General features: G+C 49.0%; 1 protein-coding gene across 3 annotated transcripts in view; it reads left to right on the plus strand.

Moving 5' to 3' along the window:
- The window catches only part of MID2 (midline 2), a 416243-nt gene that overhangs the window by 270410 nt on the left and 130294 nt on the right, over positions 1–15539 (plus strand). The window lies entirely within an intron of this gene.

Genomic DNA, 15539 nt, shown 5'->3' on the forward strand with positions numbered 1-15539 from the left:
GGGCCCCTTCCCATGTGGCTCCACACAGAGCTACATATGCTGCTCTGCGGGCGCACACAGCCCCACCCCTCCGGTTGAGCGAGGAGCATGTCTGCCTCCCCATGGAGGCAAACGCTGCCCCGTGGGAGCGCGCAGCCCCGACCCCCAGAGCGCTGCGCGCAGCGGCAGGGCTCCAGGGGAGGGGATAATGTGGGGGAGGGGCCGGCAGCTTGCTGCGTTCGGCCCCGCGTTCCTGCCCGGAAGCGCAGACCCTGCGGCCTGCCGTGCCGGGAGAGTGGGGCCATTTGCCCACCCCGTGCGCATGGCTATGCTTCTGCTCCCTGCCCCCACGGGGGAAGTGGAGGGCAGAGGAGAGTGCGCCGGGCTGGGCAGGATTTTTAGTGGCATGCTGGAGTCCCGGCAGGCTCCAGCATGCCATTAAAAATTGGCTCGCGTGCCGTCTTTGGCACGCGTGCCATAGGTTGCCGACCCCTGGCTTAACTACAGTGCTCATCATGGCACCGAGCAACAATCTAAATTTTAAGTGTAGACCAGGGCAAAAAGGTGTTAAGACTTTAGATAGAGGTGGCCCGATTTGAAATATTAAGGTCAAGAGATAGTGGTCACGTCTTAGTGGAACTAGTTATTGTATTGCCTGGGTCACCTTTCAGCACATCCTTAATCTGACCCTGGGACAAAAGGAAATCTCCTGTGGTGTTACCCTTTGTGAAGTGCTGAGTAGAGAATCCAATCCCTCTTCTTTGCATTGAAAGTCTCTAGGGACCTGTGAAATTGTAATACACACCCAGAGGGTTCAGTGCCCTTTTCTCTAGCTGTCATGACCCATTGTGTTCTTGGATCTAGCCAAGGTGGAATCCTGAGTAATAGGATGATATTTGCTTCATATGGTTTTCCTTTTTTTAAGAAGGGAGTGGAGGTTACAGCTTATCCAGCTGATGCGCTATCATCTTGATGAGACATGTAATGGAGTCTAAGGCCATATAGCCAGCCAGTTCCTACCTACTGTGGGATAGGACTGTTTCATTCTCTGTTTTCCCCTTAAATGGATACCCAGTTTTCACTGGGCCTTGTAAGTGTCAATGTCCGGGGAGGGGACTGCCTGTGAGACAAGGATGGGCAGTGAAGCTCTGAGTTCTTCAGCACAGCTTATGAGTGCTCCAATCCCCTGCAGCTGTGGCATGCTGCATTTTTTGCAAAGTAGGTTCCCATAACAAATTACCATTAGGACCATAGGATGGTCTAATCTGGAAGGCCCTTGGTTCTAACCTATAGGTGTCTTGGCAAAATGGAGAGAGGCTTGTGTCAGGTCATCTTGCAGTGTAAACGGGCTCCATCCTCAGCTGGAGGCAGTAACTGCTCTTGAGCGTGAAGCTCACTCCCTCCATGTGTTCTCAAACCAGAAGTTGCCTGTCTTGGCCTTAGGGAGGATGTCTAGTCACTGGAATCACCCAGCTGCTGTAGATGCTGGAGGAGGGGGGACATACACATACACAGTATGTATGTTTCTCTCTTAAGTTTCTTCAGCCCTGTTTTAATGTCATATGAGCCATGGCCCCTTCTGGCTCACTCACCTGGAGCTGCCCTGAGTAATGCCACCAGCCGTTCTCTTACTCAGGCTACGTCTACACTGCCGCGATAAGTCGACCTACCCTACGCAGCTCCAGCATGTGAATAACATAACTGGAGTCGACATACCTTAGGTCGAGTTACCACAGGGTCTACACTGCGGGGAATCAATGGGAGAAAATCTCCTGTTGACTTACCTTATTCTTCTCATCGGGGTAGAGTACAGGTGTCAGCTAGAGAGCGATCTGCAGTCAATTTGGTGGGTCTTTACTAGACCTGCTAAATCGACTGCCGGTGGATCAATCTCAGAGCGTTGATTCCTGCTGTAGTGTAGACCTTCCCTCGGTGTCTTAGCAAGGAGATAGAACATGTCCAGGTACTCGGCCTCTAGCTCCGACTGATTAGGTTTTGTTCCTGTGCCCAGGGCAGACAGACTCACAATCTAGGCTGGTGAATAAGAATCTCCCAGACCAGATTTTCTGACTGTGAAAAACCAAAGCCCTTACCTTTCAGCCCCGTGCTGGCTCCGCTCCTCTCGGCCAGCCAGCCCCATGCTGGCTTAGCTCCACTCGGCCAGCAAGCCCGCCCAGCTCTAGAGTTCTGTTCTTTCCTGGTAGCTATTGAAGAATCTTGTTTCTTTTAAATACAGCAGGAACCAGTCCCTGCGATACAGTGAGTTCTAGATTAAGTCCTAGACATTCAGTAATACGAATGCGCCCTCCCCAAGCTGCTCATCACATGGCATGCAGCTCTGTGTTTTCTTTCCTCCTTGCTTCTCATAGATCAAAGGGTTTTCCACTAGTATTTTGTGGGCTTTATTTTTCCAGCTAACAGCTGCTCTGTTAATGAGACAGACTTGTCAGAACACCCCTCTCTCTCCAGAGTAAGATACATTCGTCTCTCAGAGCCACCTCATGCGAGCCAGGAGAGGGTTGTGGGCAGCAGCAATAGCACAGATGTCTTATTATTTGTTGCATAGTATTTTAACATGAAGATGCTCATTAATCAGAAATTGAATCAGTGCGAGTGATGGCCTTTTGCATCTGTATTCAGCACTACCTCCTCTCCAAGTACCAACTGGGATAGATTTGTAGTAAATGAGGTCAATAAAGTCCTGGAAGCTGCAGGAAACAACCCTTGAAGGCAGCTAACAAGCCTTTTTTACACTAATTATGCAGGTAGCATGTGGCATCCTATGCTGTTATAAATGTGTGTTCCACTACAGTGGTCGTAAGGTAACATTACTCCACTGGCAGCAGCCATCCAATGGTTCCTTGCGTGGATAGTAAAGACCGCAGTCTGTCTAAGTTTATAGTTACCCTGGTCTGGTAAATGTAAGCCCTGGGTGCTGTACCTTTTGCCATAGGTGGGTGTGGGTCTGTACATGAAGGTAACTCGATAAACACTGTGACTGGGTCAGGCCAGATGGCTACAAGAGAGTGATCAAAGGTAAATACATTAGCTCCAGGTTAAGCAGATCCCTTTTCCCTGGGTAAGATAACAGGGACTATTCCAGAACACTCAGGAACTTTCTAGAACTAATTAAGGCAGGCAGGCTAATTAGGTTACCTGTAGCCAATTGGGAAGTTATTAGAATTAATGAAGGCTAATCAGGACACCTGGTATAAAAAGTCTCTCACTCCAGTTGCTGAGGTTTGCATAAGGAGCTGGAAGTGAGAGGATGTGCTGCTGGAGTACAAGCATTAACAGACATCAGAAGGGAGGTCCTGTGGTGAGGACAAAGAAGGTGTTGGGAGGAGGCCATAGGGAAGTAGCCCAGGGAATTGTAGCTGTCGTGCAGCTGTTCCAGAAAGCACTCTAGACAGCTGCAGTCCACAGGGCCCTGGGCTGGAACCCAGGATGGGGTAGAGGGCGGGCCTGGGTTCCTCCCAAAACCTCCCAACTCCTGATCCAACACAGGAATATCTCTGAGGCTAGCAAATTCCGCCAATAAGTGCAGGACCCACCAAGGTAGAGGAGGAACTTTGTCACAACACACATATCTAGTCTCGGCCTTGCCTGACTGGAGCACGATTCCATTCCCTTTGTGCCTTTCTAGTGATGATAGCAGCACTGAGATGGCACCGATCCCATAGTGCTCACAGCACTCAAAGCACCTTCCACGTTAACTGAGGCAAGTGTGCTTGCCCCTAAGATCTGAATCTTAGTGACAACGATGAGTAAATGCTTCTGCTGTCTCTCTCTCCTCTTGTCCCTATTCCCCCGCACTATGTCTGGCTCTTCTCAGCTCAAGAACGAGACTCCTGCTTCTCATCATGGCAGGGACCAAAGAGGTTGGAGAAGACACCCAAGTCCCCCAGTGGGTGGAGGACCTCATGCTCCCATCCACCACTTTCTAGCCTTCATATATATAGAAGAGAGCTGCTCTGGGCTCCATGCCAGGTCCTCTGAGTGCCACCTACCCATCACTAAGTGGGAACGTAGCACACCATGGGAGGGCAAGCTGAGTTCTGGCAGAGAGGTCAATTGGGATTTGTTCTAGGCAAGGACAGAGGCCGTTCCATGGCCCTGTGACAGCACATAGAATATCAGGGTTGGAAGGGACTTCAAGGGGTCATCTGGTCCAACCCCCTGCTCAAACCAGGATCCATCCCCAGACAGATTTTTACCCCAGTTCCCTAAATGGCCCACTCAAGGATTGAACTCACAATGCTGGGTTTAGTAGGCCAATGCTCAAACCACTGAACTAGCCCCCTAAAATCCTATCCTTAGATACTCTGGCATTAACTGCAGTCTGAGGAGTTACTGAATTAAGCCTCAGAACTCCCCTGCAAGGTGGGTCAGTGTTGTTATCCCCTTGTTAGAGGGAAGCTGAGGTATAGAGGGGGATGGAGGCCTGCACATGATTACAAAGTGGCAGGACATGGATTGAGGAGTCCTGATCCCCCATCCTTTGCTCAAAGCACTCAAAGGGCACTGACTCAGAATGCCATGGAGTAGATGGGGCAGTGCCTAGCCCACAGTAGACGCCTTCCCCTGCAGTATTTTGCTGACCAGAAGATATTTGGTCTGGAGAGGGAGAGAGAGTAAAAACTGGCTCCTCTTGGACACAATGGCACATTCATGGATGCTGTTGACCAGCGGGGTGTGTTATGATCTGGCCTGATGTTCTGCATGACACAGACCAGAAAAGGAGACTCAGGACTACTGTGTCTAGCTCAGTAACTTCTGGCCAGGCTAGTGCATAGCTTTTGGAAAAGTTCATCTAACCTGATTGCATTGCCCCACAATGGGGTTGCAGGCTGCAGTGGCCAGAGCTAGACCATGTCCTTCTATCCTCCAAACTCTGTTGCTGACCAACAAGGCCTTCTGTGGAGCGAGTCTGGAAGATGACACTCGCCTCTCTGTGGCCTGTGCCCTGGGAAGGAGACGTTCAGTTGGGCTGTACAGCTCAAACTTATTCCTTTATCACTAGACCCCAAACACTGGCAGGGAGGCTGGGGAGATAGGAGCATCAGTAAAGGGCCCAGAAGCTAAATGGATATTGCTGTGAAACTGCAGCTTTTTGTGGCTCATCCCAGAGCTTCATTCAGTGCTGGCACACTTGGGGCATGGGCGCTCTGCCACTGGAAAGTGTGGGAGTGTCCATTGTAGCACAGTAAGGAGGGGGATGCAGGAGAGACCAAGCATATGCCTTTAAAAAGTATGCCCATGCTTCCCATAGCATGAGGCCAAATCAAAGGGGCTTATGGGGCTAGCACCCCACTTCTAGAACGACACTGAATTCCAGGAGACAGATGGCCATTTGCCTGTCTGGGGGAGAAAGCGTAAGGGCACAGAGACTTATGGTCAGGATGCTTTCCAGATCAGGTCTTGATATCCTCGCTAGAACTGAGCAAAATTTTGGGACAAACCATTTTTTCCCTGAAAATGCAGATTCGGATTAACGGAAACATTTTACAAATTCACCTCAAATTCACCAGATTGTTTTGGCCAGGGGAAGAAAAACAAACAAATCTGAAGGAAAAAAAAAGTGGAAACCTTTCATTTTCATAGAATCATAGAACTGGAAGGACCATCGAGATGTCATCTAGTCCAGTCCCCTGCATTCAAGGCAGGACCAGGTATTATCTAGATCAGGGGTCGGCAACCTTTCAGAAGCAGTGTGCCAAGTCTTCATTTATTCACTCTAATTTAAGGTTTCGTGTGCCAGTAATACATTTTAATGTTTTTTAAAAGGTCTCTCTCTACAAGTCTATATATTATATAACTAAACTAGTAGTGATTGAAATAAATCAAGGTTTCAAATAATTTAAGAAAAGCTCATTAAAATAAATTAAAAATGTGAGCTTATACCGCCCGCTCCGCTGCGACTTGGAGTATCGTGCACAACGAGTCGCAGTTGGGCAGAGTGGACTGCGGACTGGGACCCAGCTGGGAAGGTCGGAGCAGCCAGAACCCCAGACCGCAGCGGGCTGAGCGGCTCAAAGCCACGCCGCTCAAGGGGTTCCATCCGTCCAGCTCCTCCAGTGCATCCCGGCTTGCTGGAGCCCACTCAGCCCGCTGCGGTCCTGGGGTCCCTCCGGCCCTGCCCACGATATCAGTGGTAACCTAACCTTATCTGGTTTCTGCCCATTCTCTTCCTCTCTCTGCACTGAGCTGAGGGTGGGAGTGGACTGAGCACAGGGCTGGGGTGAAGAGTCTGGGCCAGAGCTAGAATCGGGAAGGGGCTCAGGTTTGGGGCAGAGTTGGATGTGGGGGCACTTACCCTGATTCAGCTCCCATTGGTGAGGGGGTGCAGGTGGGAATGTGAGTGGGGTGCAATGGAGCTCCCGTTTGGTGCTTCAGGGTGGGGTGGGGATTGCAGGGTGCAGGATATGGGGGGGGCTGGGATGTGGGGGGTGCAAAGTCAGGGCAGAGGGCGGGGGAGTGTAGGGTGGTGACAAGTGTCAGGGTAGGGGGCTGGTGTGGTGGGGTCCAGAGTCAGGGCTGGGTCTTGGGAGGGGATGAAGGAATCCAGAGGCTGGGTGGTACAGGTCTCAGGGCAAGAGTGTCTGGGGTGTGTGGGGGCTGTCAGGGCTCAGGGCAGAAAAAGGCGTGGGGGGAAGGGATCAGAGCTCAGAGCAGAGGGCTGGGTGAACCTGCCCCCCCCAAACCCACCACCCACCCCCCACTCCTTGTCCCAACACCACGCTTCTAACCCCACCCCCTATATCTAAGCCCACTGCCCCTTGATCTCCGACTGCCCCCAGAGACCCTACCTCCTAGCTGTCCCTTGACTGAACCCAACCCTTGTCCCACACTCCCGCACCCAGACAGACCTCCCTGGACCTCCATGCCTACAAAACACGCTCCCGCCCCCGGACAGGACCGCCAGAGACTCGGACCCATAATAACCCCCCCTGCTCCCTGCCTGCCCCACCCATCTCCACACCCCTGCCTTCCTGACAGCCCCCCACCCCCAGAATCCCAATCATTCCAACTCCCCAGCTCCTTCCCCTGACTACCCCCATCCAGAGACACCCGCCCACCCTAACTGCTCCCCAGGACCCCTCTGGCTCTCCTGTCCCTGACCCCTATTGACCCCCTAAATAGACCCCAGGACTCCCAGCCCCACCACCCCTCCACGCTCCCTAAACTGCAGCAACCCCAAGAGAGCCCCGCCCCTAACCACCCCCCGGGATCCACCTGCTCCCTATCCCCTGACTGTCCCCAACCCTTATCCAACCCCCTCCCAGCCCCAGACCCCTTACCATGAGGCTCCCCACTCATCCGGAGCCCTGCCGCCATGCACACAGCGCTGCTCCACCCCTGAGAGCGCTGGACACGTGGCGGCAGGGCTCTGGATGAGCGGGGAGTGGTTTTCCCTCCGCACGGAGCCAAACTCTGCCCCGTGGGAGTGCATGGCCCCGGCCCCCAGAGTGCTGCGTGTGGCGGCAGCAGGGCTCCAGGGGAAGGCGGGGAAGGCGCAGGAGGGGCCGGCGGCTTGCTGGGCTCGGCTGGCGCTCCAACCGGGAACGCGGACCCTGCAGCTTGCCGCGTTGGCAGGATTTTGAATGGCACACTGGAGTCCCGGCAGGCTCCAGCATGCCATTAAAAATCGACTCACGTGCCATCTTTGGCACGCATACCATCGGTTGCCAACCCCTGATCTAGATCATCCCTGACAGGTGTTTGTCCAGCCTGCTCTTAAAAATCCCCAATGATGGAGATTCCACCACGACCCTAGGCAATTTATTCCAGTGCTTAACCATTCTGACAGTTAAGAAGTTTTTCCTAACGTCCAACCTAAACTGCTCTTGCTGCAATTTAAGCCCATTGCTTCTTGTCCTATCCCCAGAGGTTAAGAAGAACAGTTTTCCTTCCTCCTCTTTGTAACAACCTTTTATGTACTTGAAAACTGTTATCATGTCCCCTCTCAGTCTTCTCTTCTCCAGATTAAAGAAACCCAGCTTTTTCAATCTTCCCTCATAGATCATGTTTTCTAGACCAGTGGTTCTGAAACCCTTTTTTCCATAACCACATGAAAATTGCTGAGAGTCTCGGCAGACCACTTAATGATCTTTCCAAGTGTTGTTTGTACCATTAGCTAACTATTGTAAAGCGCTTTAGATAAAAGTGCTGCATAAAAAAACCCTCAATAATTAATGGGGTTTTTTGTTCTACAAATAAAAGCACACGACTCATATTTTAATATCAGTAGTCTTACCTTTCTAATGCCATGGATGTGCCCTCTCTCCCCCTCCGCGGCAACTCCTGAGCTGAGCTCGGAGGAAGGGGGCTGCAGCCTTGGAGCCGGGGAAAGTAGCCTCTTTCTCTGGCCGCCTCAGCCCTGCACTTCACAAATTCCTCCCCCCTCCTCACCCCAGTGCCCTCTCCCACCTACACTCTATCCCCCCAAGACCACCACCTCACCTTACATATTGATCTTCTCCGGAGTCCAGGCACCTAATTAGTGGAGGCACACCTGTGTGGCTCCACTAATTAGGTGGGTACCCCTTTATTCTCTCATGTGCAGCCACCATGACGCACACCTCAAAGGGAACTATCCGTGGAGAACTTGAATGGAGCTCGCAGACCACAGTTCGAAAACCTCTGTTCTAGACCTTTAATCATTTTTGTTGCTCTTCTCTGGCCATTCTCCAGTTTGTCCACATCTTCCCTGAAACATGGCACCCAGAACTGGACACAATACTCCAGTTGAGGCCTAATCAGCGCAGAGTCGAGTGGAAGAATTACTTCTCGTGTCTTGTTTACAATCCTCCTGCTAATACATCCCAGAATGATGTTTGGTTTTTTTGCAACAGCGTTACACTGTTGACTCATATTTAGCTTGTGGCTTGTGGTCCAACTATGACCCGAGATCCCTTTCCGCAGTTGTCATAAATAGATAGCGTAAGGTTTAATGTTTGTTTTACCTGTTAAAGGGGTAACCAAGGGACCCAAACACCTGACCAGACGACCAATCAGAAAACGATGTTTTCAGTCATGGAGGGAATTTTGGGGATCTGAGTCTTTTGTTTGTTCTCAGCTATGAGAAGCTCTTTCTATCTTCTAATCTTTCTTGTCCAACTTGTAAGTACAGGGTAGAAAACGATATAAGGCTTTTATGTTTTTTTTGGGTGTATTTACATGTGTGTAATTGCTGGAAGTTTTCAAATTTGATATCTGTTTTGAATCAGACTGTTTATTCATATTTTCTTATAAGCAATAGCCCTGTATGTACTTGAGGCAGAGTTATATTTCTTAATGGCTTTTTCTTTCATTTTAAATCAAAGTTTTCTTTTTAAGACTTGTTGAGTTTCTCTCTCTGATAGGCTAAGTGAATCAAGGGAGGGAATTCTCTTTGTGTTAGATCTACGGAGGGTAAGCTCTGAGCACCAGCGAACTGGTGGGAGTGGGAAAGAGAAGAGAATCATCTGTTTCCTTGTATTTGGGGTTTGTCTCTTTGTGGAATAAAGGAGACATGCTTCTTGGTATTGTGATGTAAAGAGATTGCATCAATACTCTCAGGTTAGCCCAGAGAGGAAAGTCTGGGTGGGAGAGAGAGAGGGGGAAGGGAAGTGGGTTATTTCCTTTTGTTGTAGGCTCAGGGCTTCTGAGTCTTGGGGTCCCCCCAAAGAAGGTTTGGGGAGACCAGAGGGGGCCAAAACCCTGGAATTTTTGGATGGTGGCAGCGAGATCAAAGCTAAGCTGGTAAGTGAGCTTAGAAGGGTTCATGCTAAGCACCCAGATTTTGGACGCTAAGGTCCTGATTTGGGAAAGAGGCTTATGATAGCGGTACTCCTTCGTAGGCGGTCATTTGCCATTTTGTATGTGTGCAACTCATTGTTCCTTCCTAAGTGGAGTACTTTGCCTTTGTCCTTATTGAATTTTATCCTATTTACTTCAGACCTTTTCTCCAGATCATTTTGAATTTTAATCCTATCATCCAACGCATTTGCACCCCCTCCCAGCTTGGTATCCTCCTCAAACTTTATAAGTGTACTTTCTATGCCATTATCTAAATCATTGATGAAGATATTGAACAGAACTGGACCCAGAACTAATCTCTGCAGGACCCCACTTGTTATGCCCTTCCAGCATGACTGTGAACCACTGATAACTACTCTCTGAGAATGATTTTCCAACCAGTTATGCACCCAACTTATAGTAGCTCCCTCTAGGTTGTATTTCCCTAGTTTGTTTATGAGAATGTCATGAGAGAAAGTATCAAAAGCCTTACTAAAGTCAAGATATACCACATCTACTGCTTCCCCCCATACACAAGGCTTGTTACCCTGTCAAAGAAAGCTATCAGGTTGGTTTGACATGACTTGTTCTTGACAAATCCATGCTGACTTTTATTTATCACCTTATTTTCTTCTAGGTGTTTACAAATTCATTGCTTAATTATTTGCTCCAGTATCTTTCCGGATATAAAAGTTAAGCTGACTGGTCTGTAATTCCCAGGGTTGTCCTTTTTTCCCTTCTTATAGATGGGCATTAGATTTGCCCTTTTCCAGTCTTCTAGAATGTCTCCTATCTTCCATGACTTTTCAAAAATAATTGCTAATGGCTCAGATATCTCCTCAGTCAGCTCCTTGAGTATTCTCGGATGCATTTCATCAGGCCTTGGTGATTTGAAGACATCTAATTTGACTAAGTAATATTTGACTTGTTCTTTCCCTGTTTTAGACTCTGATCCTACCTCATTTTCACTGGCATTCACTATGTTAGACGTCCAGTTGCCACCAACCTTCTTGGTGAAAGCTGAAACAAAACAAAGAGGTCATTAAGCAGCACTGCCATTTCCACATTTTTTGTTATTGTCTCCCCCCTATATTGAGTAATGGGCCTACTCTGTCCTTGGTCTTCCTCTTGGTTCTAATGTATTGTAGAATGTTTTCTTGTTACCTTTTGTGTCCCTAGCTAGTTTTATCTCATTTTGTGCTTTTCTAATTTTTCTAATTTTGACCCTACGTATTTGTGTTATTTGTTTATATTCATCCTTTGTAATTTGACCGAGTTTCCACTTTTTATAGAACTCTTTTTTGAGTTTTAGTTTGTTGAAGATCTCCTGAGTAAGCCAGAGTGGTCTCTTGCCATACTTCCTATCTTTCCTATGCTCTTGTGCCATTAATAATGTCTCTTTGAAAAACTGCCAACTGTCTTCAATAGTTTTTTCTCTTAGACTTGCTCCCATGGGATTTTACCTACCAACTCCCTGAGTTTGCTAAAGTCTGCCTTCTTGAAATCCATTGTCTTTATTGTGCTTTTCTCCCTCCTACTATTCCTTAGAATCTTGAACTACCATTTCATGATCACTTTCACCCAAGTTGCCTTCCTCTTTCAAATTCTCAGCCAGTTCCTCCCTATTTGTCAAAATCAAATCTAGAATAGCCTTCCCCACTAGTAGCTTTTTCTACCTTCTGAAATAAAAAATTGTCTCCAATACATTCCTAGAACTTGTTGGATAATCTGTGTCCTGCTGTGTTATTTTCCCAACAGATGTCTGGGTTGTTGAAGTCCTCCATCACCACCAACTCCTGTGCTTTGGATGATTTTGTTAGTTGTTTAAAAAAAGCCTCATCCACCTCTTCTTCCTGGTTTGGTGGTCTGTAGTAGACCCGCTACCATGACATCACCCTTGTTTTTTACCCCTTTTATCCTTACCCAGAGACTTTCAACAAGTCTGTTTCTTATTTCTATCTCAACCTCAGTCCAAATGTATACATTTTTAATATATAAGACAACACCTCATCCCTTTTCTGCCTACTTGTCCTTCCTGAGCAAGCTGTATCCTTCTATACCAATATTCCAGTCGTGCGTATTATCTCACCAAGTCTCCGTGATGCCAACTATGTCATAGATGTGTTTATTTATTAGCATTTGGAGTACTTCCTGATTATTTCCCATTCTTCTTGCATTAGTATACAGATATCTAAGATACTGATTTGATTCCGCCCCCTCCCCACAGTTCTGTCTTGTCTCTCCCTTATTTCTGCTTAACAGCCCATGCTCCCCCTGAAGTCTGACCCTTCTCCCAGGTCTCCATGTTTTTGACTTATCTGTGGGCTTTGATCACTTGCCCCTGTCAAACCTAGTTTAAAGCCCTCCTCACTAGGTTAGCCAGTCTGTAGTCAAATATGCTCTTCCCCTTCCTCGCTAGGTGGACCTCATCTCTTTTTAGCAATCTTTCTTCCTGGAACAACATCCCGTGGTCAAGGAGGCCAAAGCCCTCCTAGCAACACCATCTTTGCAGCCAGGCATTCACCTCCAGAATGTATCTGTCTCTGCCGAGGCCCCTACCCTTGACTGGAAAGATTGAAGAGAACACCACCTGCGCTCCCAACTCCCTTACCCTTACTCCCAGAGCCCTGTGGTCACTTCTGATCTGCTGAGGGTCATGTCTTGCAGTATCATTAGTGCCCACATGGATGAGTAGTGTGGGGTAGTAGTCAGAGGGCCAGATGATCCTCAACAGTCCTTCCGTAACATCTCAGATATGGGCCCCTGGCAGGCAGCATACCTCTTGGGATGCCATGTCCAGGCAACAGAATAGTGCCTCCATCTCTCTCAGAAGAGTCTCCAACCACCACTTCCCTACGTTTCCTCCTAGGAGTGGTGGTTCTGATCCTCCCAATCTTGGGGGTATGTGGCTTCTCCTCTTCAATCTTTGGGGGTGATTCCTCATCACTTGTTGCCATGGCAGCGTAACAGTTCTCCATCACCATGGTGAGTGGGCTGGGAGTAGGAGTGGAGCATTGCCTGCTGCCAGAAGTAACCAGCAGCCAGTGTCCTCCCTATACCAGAGCCTTATCCTCCTCCCTTGGTGGCAAGAGAGTAGTCCTATCTAGCTGGATAGTGTCCTCAACCTTGGGGCAACAAAAATGATTAGGGGGCTGGAGCACATGACTTATGAGGAGAGGCTGAGGGAACTGGGATTGTTTAGTCTGCAGAAGAGAAGAATGAGGGGGAATTTGATAGCTGCTTTCAACTACCTGAAAGGGGGTTTCAAAGAGAATGGATCTAGACTGTTCTCAGTGGTACCTGATGACAGAACAAGGAGTAATGGTCTCAAGTTGCAGTGGAGGAGGTTTAGGTTGGATATTAGGAAAAACTTTTTCACTCAGAGAGTGGTGAAGCGCTGGAATGGGTTACCTAGAGAAGTGATGGAATCTCCTTCCTTAGAGGTTTTTAAGGTCAGGCTTGACAAAGCCCTGACAGGGATGATTTAATTGGGAATTGGTCCTACTTTGAGCAGGGGGTTGGACTAAATGACTTCCTGAGGTCCCTTCCAACCCTGATATTCTATTATTCTATTCTATGATTCTATGTCTCCATACGAATACTCTCGAGAAATTCCTCGTGTGCACGGGTGCTCCTTAGCCTGGCCACCTCCTCCTGTAGTCTCCCAGCTGCTTCCTCAGAGATTCCACCAGCAGGCACCTCTCACACTGGATAGTCCTCCCAGCCTGGCTTTCTGTGAGTGGGAAATACAGGCCACAGTCTCTGCAAATCCACACCAGCATCTGGGTAGAGGCATTAACCGTTTTGAAAGCAGAAGTTTTGATTTTTCAATTCAAAATGAATTTTGATTTGAAATATACTTTGATGTCCTTCCCAAAACATTTATAGGGTAAAAAAATCAGGTAATGGAACATTTAGTTTCTGATCTAACAAATGTTGTTCATTTGACCCAGGGACCTGCTGTCTGCTCCACTGCAAGCTGCACGATTGACCTGGTGGGATCCGCCCTGTGTTTAGTCGATGATTATCCATGTTAAAGCAAACCCCGCCGTTCCACTAGGCATTGGCCCCTGTGTCAGCAGAGTCAGTGGAGAGGGCAATGGCTGAATGTGCCACTGAGACTGCCCTTGTCTCTGTCCCTGAGAGCAGGGCTGAGACCTGCTGGCTGCTTAGCGTGGGTGAAGCGGGCCTGCTGCTGCCCATGGTGAACCCGTTCAGTGGATTAAGGTCTCTCTGCTGAGTACCCTCCATCCAGCTGGAATCTGTCCTGAGCACCCTGGAGTGGCTCCCAGAGGCCGTTACTCTCTAGGGCCTTTTCACTAGTACTCAGGCCATTTAGTGTTTAGGACCAAATTTACAAATCACCGGAAAGAAAGAACAGTGGTAAAACAAGGGAAAATAAGCTGGCCTGTCCCCCAGGAAACAGCAGGCCAGCTTTCTTGTTATTCGTTCATTTAGCCATTTGCACGTAAATCTGCTGCATCTTCTTTAATCCACTGCAACTTCCTTCCTGACTTATCTCCTTTTTAAGTTCTGCTGTGTTCCTCATCACCTGCCTCAGCCCCTCCTCCCTCTGACCTCAATAGCATGGTTGGCTTCAGATCACATGTGTACAGAAGTGTTTGATAATCCTCCAGCTGCTCCTCTGTGCTGAGGCCTGAGGTGAGCTAGAGCTATACTACCAGAGGTGAAAATAAGCTGGTGTAGCATACCAGCAAGAGCCGGTACGCCATGCCGGACTAGACCGGCTTCTCTGGCGGTGATTTAAAGGGCCTGGGGCTCCCCGCAGTGGCAGGAGCAGCAGGTCCTTTAAATCCCCACCCGAGCTCTGCCGCCCCGGGATAGCAGCGGCAGGGCTCCCGCGATGATTTAAAGGACCCAGAGCTCCGCAGCAGCCGGAGCCCCAGGCCCTTTAATTCGCCCCTGAGCCCTGGGGCTCCCAGCTGCCTGTGCAGCTGGTAGCTCCACAGCAGGAGCCCCAGGGCCTTTAAATCTGGAAAGGCCACGCCTTTTCCGGTTGAGGCCGTGCTCCCTCTCAGGACTCCGGGGTACTGGTAAGTCCTTTAAGTTACTTTCACCTCTGTATACTGCTGACCTTTCTGCACCAACCTGAGGACTTTGGTACTTTGCATCCGCCCTGCTGCATAAATGCTGCATCAGTTTAGCTGCATCTGCCTACAAGAAAGCAATGGATTCTGTCTTGTAGTGTAAAATGGCAAAGCTCCATTCTAGCTGCTGCCTGCTAGTCCATTAGAAGCCTGATTCACCCCTCGCATTTTATTCTTTCTCCATGCCCTTTGATGGTGACAGCTTAGTGACTCCTGCTCTGCAATCTCACATTGCTTGAGAAGGTCACGGACCCTTTCTTTGTCACAATCAGTCAGAAGGACCCCTTTGGATATGTGCTCTGTACAGACAAGCTGGGCCCCAGCATGCTGGAGCATTAAGGCAGGTTGTGGAATCCCTCTCACAGTTGGTTTTAAAGAACAGGTTGAACAAACACCTGTCAGGGATGATCTTGGTTTCCTTGGCCCTGCCTCAGCACAGAAGGCTGCACCAAATGACCTCTCAAGGTCGCCTTCAGCCCTATATTTCTATGTTTCTAATTATTAGAACCCTGACCCTCACTGGCACTAGCTAGGTTCTAATGGTTGAGCTGTCTGTGCTGGCCTGTGGCCATTAGTATCCAGAAGAAGGCTCAGATTGTGTCATGTGAACTGATTGTATTGGAGAACGTGTCTCTTGCTCCCTTCTGGTCATGGCTGGACACCAAGGGAATG

This window comes from Chelonoidis abingdonii, chromosome 8 (assembly GCF_003597395.2).
Source record: "Chelonoidis abingdonii isolate Lonesome George chromosome 8, CheloAbing_2.0, whole genome shotgun sequence".
In the NCBI taxonomy this organism is placed as follows: Eukaryota; Metazoa; Chordata; order Testudines; family Testudinidae; genus Chelonoidis; species Chelonoidis abingdonii.